General features: G+C 50.0%; 1 protein-coding gene across 1 annotated transcript in view; it reads right to left on the bottom strand.

Moving 5' to 3' along the window:
• The window catches only part of PDE5A (phosphodiesterase 5A), a 161,956-nt gene extending 161,751 nt beyond the window's left edge, over positions 1 to 205 (bottom strand). Inside the window, exon 1 of the mRNA XM_044680023.1 lies at positions 107 to 205. The gene's annotated coding sequence lies outside the window, so the exon portion shown is untranslated. The remainder of the gene's footprint in view (positions 1 to 106) is intronic.
• Positions 206 to 6,534: the final 6,329 nt, after the last annotated feature.

Here is a 6,534-nt window from a genome sequence, read left to right as displayed (position 1 = left end):
CTCCCCGGCCAGGGCCAGGGGCAGGACGGGGAAAGGAGAGTTAAGGAGCTGCCGGTCCCCTAGCCCCCAGGCTCCCGGGTGTGAGGCTCGCGGCCACTGGGCTTACCTAGTGGCTTTCCGCACAAAGTAAGAGGAAGTGAAGTCCCAGTGGTCGTCCAGCCACGCTTCCACCCAGGCGGTGTCCCGGGGCTCCCCGGGCTCCCCCGGCTGCGGCTGCCGCTGCCGCCGCTGCTGCTGCTGTTGCTGCTGCTGCTGCTGCCGCTGCCGCTGCCGCCGGCGCCGGCGCCGCCCCCGTGGGCTCGGGCTCGGGCAGTCCGGCTCCATGGTCCCGCGGTGCTGCCCCCGCCCAGGGGCCGCTACTCGCTGGAGGCTCTCCGGGCCCTCCTCTCTTCCCCCCCACGGGGGCCCGCCCTCGTGGAATCCAGAGCCCGAACGCTCCAGACCCTCCTCCCCTGGCCCGGCGGCGGCGGGTCGGAGGGACAGAGGGCGGAGGGCGGGCGCTCAGCGCCGGCCTCCCCCGCCCTTCCCTAGGCGGACGGCCGGGCCGCCGGGTGCGCAGCTGCCTCTCCAGGTGTGGCAGGCTCTGCTGGACCCGGAGCGAGACTGAAACTGTCGCGGAGACTGAGGAGCCAGGAGCTTTGGGGTGGGGTGCCTCCCCTCCCCTGCCCTGCCGCCCTGTGTCCCTGGGGCGTGGGTGCTTCGGCGCGGGCAGGCTCGGCCACCGGGGTGCGCTGCGAGCCAAGTGGAGTCCGGAGAGGACAGAACGCGGGGCTGCTGGGCAGCGAGTGAGGATTTCTGTGCCTATCTGGAATTGGAAAAAGTTAGTGGCAGAGCAGCTCACTGGGGTGCCGGGTCCCGACCCAGTTAAGAAGGGACAGTGGGGCTTGCGAGGCTTCACACCTGGGGAGGAGGGGGGGGGGGAAGAGAGAGAGACAGAGACAGAGAAAAGAAAAGAGAAGAGAACCATGAAAGAAAGCATCTCTGCTCCTTCGCTTTGACCCCCACTCCCCGCCTCTACCTTCCCCCACCCCCACTAGCCCGGGATCTGTCCATTCCAGCCATCCACGAAAAATGGAGTGCTTGCTAGCATTCCAGCCCTCAGCAGTGCCTGCCACAAAAGACAAATGTTCTTTGTCTATTGACTCCTCAGGGGCTGAGGCTGGTTTTCCTGCTGACCCCCGAGGACCCCCCCAAAATTGGAGAACCAAGTTCCTTTACAGCTCTAAGTTTCTGATGAACATCTCCTAAGCTAGTTTCCATCTCTTCCTAAGGGTCACACACTTTCTTAGTCTGCCTAGCTAAGGAATATTTAGGGATGTCCATTAGTTGCTTTGTCCTCTACCGCTCATGAAACCTTGGACAAATCAGGTCCCCTCTTGGGCCTCGGTTTCCTCATCTGTAAATTAAAAGGGTGGCACTGGATGGCCTCTGAAATCCCTTTCATCTCTTCCTATCTCTCTACCAAATTAAGCTAATGGTTTTAACCCAAAGCCAGAGTAACTGAGGACGTCGAATTGTCTCTGCCTCCAGCTCTAGTTGATCCCACTTTGTCCCTTGTGCTGTGGTTTTTCGCTTCGCTGTTATCCAGGGGGAGATCTCTGAAAAGCTTCATCTGAGGCCATTTTCCAGTCCTTGGCCGTCTTCCTTCTCTCTGTAGTGTCTGCACTGTTAAGCAGCCCCTCTTCCCAGACACCTTCTTCTCCACAGGTTTTCACAGTAGTGCTCCCTTGCTTTTCTTCCCCCTAACCTGTCTGCTTCATATGATTGGGGCGTGGGGGACTTCAAGGAGGACTAGGACTTCTAGAGGGAGGGCTTGCTGACCCCCTTTCGGGGACACCTTTGGTGGTCACCTTTCACTCAGCTCCCCCCTGTGGCTCCAAGGAGCTGTAGCATGTGCAGCAGTCACACCCTGGTAAACCATCTTGGCAGATGGGCTAAATCAGTTTGAGGGTAACCACTGGGCTCCAGATCTGTCAGCGAGTTGGGGAAGTGTCTGCCTCGGGCATGTGAAGACTTCCCCTGGTGGAGTGAGTGGATGAGGACAGTGGGTTCCAACAGCCCTGAAGGTGGCCGAAGCAGGGGCAGACATCAGAGGTGCCAGGGTCATCCAGTGCAACTGGGGTCATCAGTAGTTGTCCCAACCTTTGTCTTGACACTGGACTTTGATGACTGGAAAAGAGAGTGAGGCTGCCGGCTCTGTGCAACTCTGCCTCCCTGAAATCCGATTCATGAGCAAGTCAAGGCATCACCCCGCAATGTCACTGGTCCTCTTTGAAAGCAAGAGACAAATAGAAATCGCTGTCGCTGAACTGAAGGACTCTGTCTTTTTTTCTCCCTCAGTATTCTCTCATTGACTTCCATGGATTCAACTGTCACCTCTATTCAAGTGCCTTCTGGGTCTATATAGCCAACACTCCTCACCCTCCCAAGCCGCAATCTTGTATTACTAACTGCACATTGGACATCTCCCACTGGACACCGCAGAGGGATCTCAACCTCAACATGGCCTAAGCAGAACTAATTGTTTTCTCCCATAAGCCTCTCTTTCTAACTCTCTATTCCATGCTAGCTGCCTGGGTTTGTGATCTGTCAAGGTGGAATCTTCCCTGCTCCTCACTAATCTTATCCAGTCAATTACTAGGGCTTTGCCAGTTCTGTCTCCAGTATCTGTGTTCTTCTCTTCCACAGGGATGGCGCTCTAGTCTGGGACTTCATCTCCTTTCATTTGAATTATTGTGACAGCTTCCTAATTGTCCTCTCTGTGAATGGAATTAGCTCACCCTCATTCATTCTTTTAGACTTTAGCCACCAGAAATAATGTCAGCCCACCCAACTTAGAATTAGGTGGGGAGCTTGAATGCATGGACTGAGGCAGACATAGACCCTGAATGGGAAATAGACCCTGAACAAGGACACTTGTTACAACCAGTGGAAATGCGCGTTGGCCATGGGTGGGGGGAGAGCGGGGGGGGGGGGTGAAGGGGAAAGTAGGGGCATAACGTATGTAAACAGATTTAAAACAAATATTAATAAATGTCAAAAAAAAAAGAATTAGGTGGGGAGGGGGAGATCTGAGACCCACACAAGATAGTAAGGGACAAATCAAAAACAAGGGACTGCCCTTTGGGCAGTCCAGAACAGTGTTGAGGCTGCCATTTGTCCATGTGAAGCTGGAGGTGGATGCAGGAAATGATCACAGATGCTATCTCTTAAATATGATGGTAACTTCCTGTGGAGGCAGTTGGTGCTTTGAACTTGGTGTGGAAGGATCTCTGGTGAGATCTCAGACTGCTTCTCTTTGAATTGTCACGTGGGTAAGTTAGGCTGACTCTTCTCTTCCCTTGGTGTTTCTGGAGGCTCTAGCCTTAAGGAGGCCTCTCTTCTTAGAGGAGGCCTTGTGGCTAGAAGCCTTGTTTAATTCACCTCTGTGCCCCTCTGCTGGGGCCTCTAAATCCCTGCCTGGTTTGGGCCTCTGGACGGGGCCAGAGTTCTCTCAATTTCCCTACCTTCAACCTTCCTAATTGTAAATAAACCACCATAAAAGTCATCCTGACTTGGGTCTATTTTATTTTGAAATCAAGCTAATCGATTTCTGGCAACCATACCTTAAATATCTAGTCTCCTCTCTTACACCTCCTGGCCTTCAGTTTCTCCTCTCTCCTGTCTCATTCTCTGCCTAATTACCAAACTGATATTCCTCAATCTGATCTGAACAAGCCACTCGTATGTTCTAGATCTGTGTTGGTGAAGATGTGGCAGGGGTGTAGAGCTGGCACTCAGGGAGCTGTTCCGTTCCCCTCTTCCCAGAGCCCCAGGACAATTTTTGCATGCCTCACCCCTTTGTCCAGCCCGAAGCAAACACTTTCTCCCCCAGTTCTCTCTGGTAATCAGGGGCTCACACACAGACAGCTTGAATTTGCCCTCTGAGCACTCGAACTATGAGAAGGTTCCCCAAAGAGGTCAGATGTTCTGGTGAGTCTTGTTGCATTTGAAAATAAACACCAGTAGTCCCCACAGACCATGTCTGAGACTAGCTCCCTGGGACCATGTGCCCTCGTCTGTACCTCAGTCCTTTTCATCCCAGTTCCTACTCATTCTGCCCTCCAGACCTCTACAGACAATGCCCAGAAGGGTCTGAGTTGCTCAGCTCTGAACTCCTCAGCGTAATTCATACATCTTCCTCATCTTGGCCATTCTTTATCCTGCCAATCCCTCTGTACCCCAGTCCCTTCTCCATTTTGGTCTGAGAATGACAATAAAATCAACACATCATCAGCTCAGAAAGGGCGCACCAATGGGCTGTCCCATGATTCCACTTCTTATACTGGTGACTTTCCAATTCCTTCCCTGACCTACCCTCATTGTGTGGACTCTTCCTATCAGAAGACAAGCTCCTGGAAGGCAGGACTTGTTTCCTTTGTTTTATTTGGATTTCTGGCACGAAGCAAAAAGTAGGCACTCAGTAAATGCTCATTGATTGATTAATTAGGCCAACAAAATATTTAATTTATGACATTTTTTTTGATCCAAAAGAAAAGCAAAGGATCCCTGAGGCCATAAACATTTAAGATTCTACTCCACTCTGTTGCTAGTTTCTGCCACCCTCAGGGCCCTTTATAGCAGCTCCCCTCCAGTCCCTAATAGAAATGGAGGGAAAAACCTCAGGAATTAAAGAATCTATGAACAGCTTCTGAGACCTATCATAATACCTGAAGTAAGTCCCCTATAAAGAAAAAGAAATGGGGATTGTGAACTCATACCATCTTCCATTAGAATTTCCCCAGCTCTCATGACTCAAGAAATAGATACGGTCCTCTTCTGTAACCTAGATCCCTGCTATGCCAACCCTTTCTCTCTAGCATTTCCCTTGTCTCCTTCCTATCTGTCTTTTGTCTCCTTGTCATTGGGTCTCCATCTGCTGCTGGTTTCTCTTTTCCTTGGGAGGGGGAGGTGCCACATTGGCCTCTCTCTGGATCTCAGCCTGTGCCTCTGTCCCTGGCTCCCTCCTCCTAGGTCTTTATTTCCATCAGGGGTTATTCCCTCATTATTGATGATTCCTTGGCTCCAGGAAACTCGATCTAGTTTTGTGGATAGCCCCTATTCTCTATATTTCTCCAAACTTAATATTTTAAAACTATTTTGAAATTCTTTATTGAAACAATCAAACTTAACAGCTGTTTCCAAGCTTAGGTCTGAGGAAGATGTTCCCAAGGCAAAAGGCCAGTTCAAGTGAATGAACTCCACTGGCTCCGGCACCCCAGGCTACTAGGATGGAGGCTGGTCAAAGAATTGATATGTTTTCCAGGAAATACAATGGGACTGTTGGTCTCAGCTGACTGCTCCATAACATGCCTGGGCATGCCTGCTCCAAACTTATTTTTCAGCAATTCAATTTTTTCTGGTCTATTAAGTCTGGAGGTTGTCTGCTCCAAGAGGCGTCTGATGATATGGACTGTGACACACTTACCAGCTGCCTTTGTTTGAACACACTCTAGATGATTCAAGAGATCAATAATTCACTTGACCTCCCTCCAGATGGCCTGAGCAGCTCACTGGAGAGCCCTGCCCTTGAAGGAATCCTCTCAGGCCTTTTAGGGATGTCTTCTACTTGAGTACTTCATGTTCCCTTGCCCCTGAAATCGTTACTCTCTTCTGCAGCCTCTGCCTCCTCTCCAGGAACAAAGAGTTTTTATGAATCTTATTAAAAGAATTTCCCCCAATCCTCTTTCTTTTGATTTTTGTTTTATACAGGGGAAGAAATTAAAGTGTCAGTTAATCTGGATGAAATAATGAGTTGGAGCTAGTGTAGTACAGGGGAAAGAAAGATCCCTAGTCCTGGAATCAGGGAACCTGGATTCAAATCCCATTTCTGATACTTATTCTCATTTTGACTTTGGGACTTCATTTTCCCCATCTGCAAAAAACAAGGGGGTTGGACTAGAAGACCTCTGAGGACCCTTTTAACCCTACTCCTAGGATCCTCTAACTCTGCCCAATAAGTCTTTTGGATCCTTCAAAGCTGAAGCCATCATAAAGAAAGGGATTCTCAGAATGGAGCAGCCATGTCCTGACCAAGAGTTCCTGACAGGGTAGCAGATGCATTATGTCATGCCAAGAAGATAAGGCTGATGCCACCTTGAGTGTGGAAATGTTTTTTTCACTTGACTTGGTGGTCTCTACTGGTTAAATGAATCAGAGCAAGTCCGTGTCTTAATTTTGTGTCAGGGTCCTTCATTTGTCTTAGTATCTCCTGTCCTGAGGAGAAACAGCTTGGGCAAAAGGACAATTTGGTGGGACTTGCTTACATTTCTTACAACTAAGAATTGGAGAAGATCTAGTTTCTACAGTTTAATCATTAATGGCTATATGATCTGTAAAAGTGGAAATTTTGTACCTTTTGAACTACGTTCCCCAGAATTCCTTTCATCTCCCAGCATCCCTTTCCCTGCACCCCCACATTTGTATCTTCATGTTATTGTTTATGTAGTTCTGTAACTCCTCCCACTCTCTTTTTTCCACAATCGTGGATTGGTT

This window comes from Gracilinanus agilis, chromosome 6 (genome assembly GCF_016433145.1).
Source record: "Gracilinanus agilis isolate LMUSP501 chromosome 6, AgileGrace, whole genome shotgun sequence".
Taxonomy (NCBI): Eukaryota; Metazoa; Chordata; class Mammalia; order Didelphimorphia; family Didelphidae; genus Gracilinanus; species Gracilinanus agilis.
The sequence above is the reverse complement of the archived record's forward strand: the minus strand, read 5'-3'. Positions and strand labels throughout refer to the sequence as shown.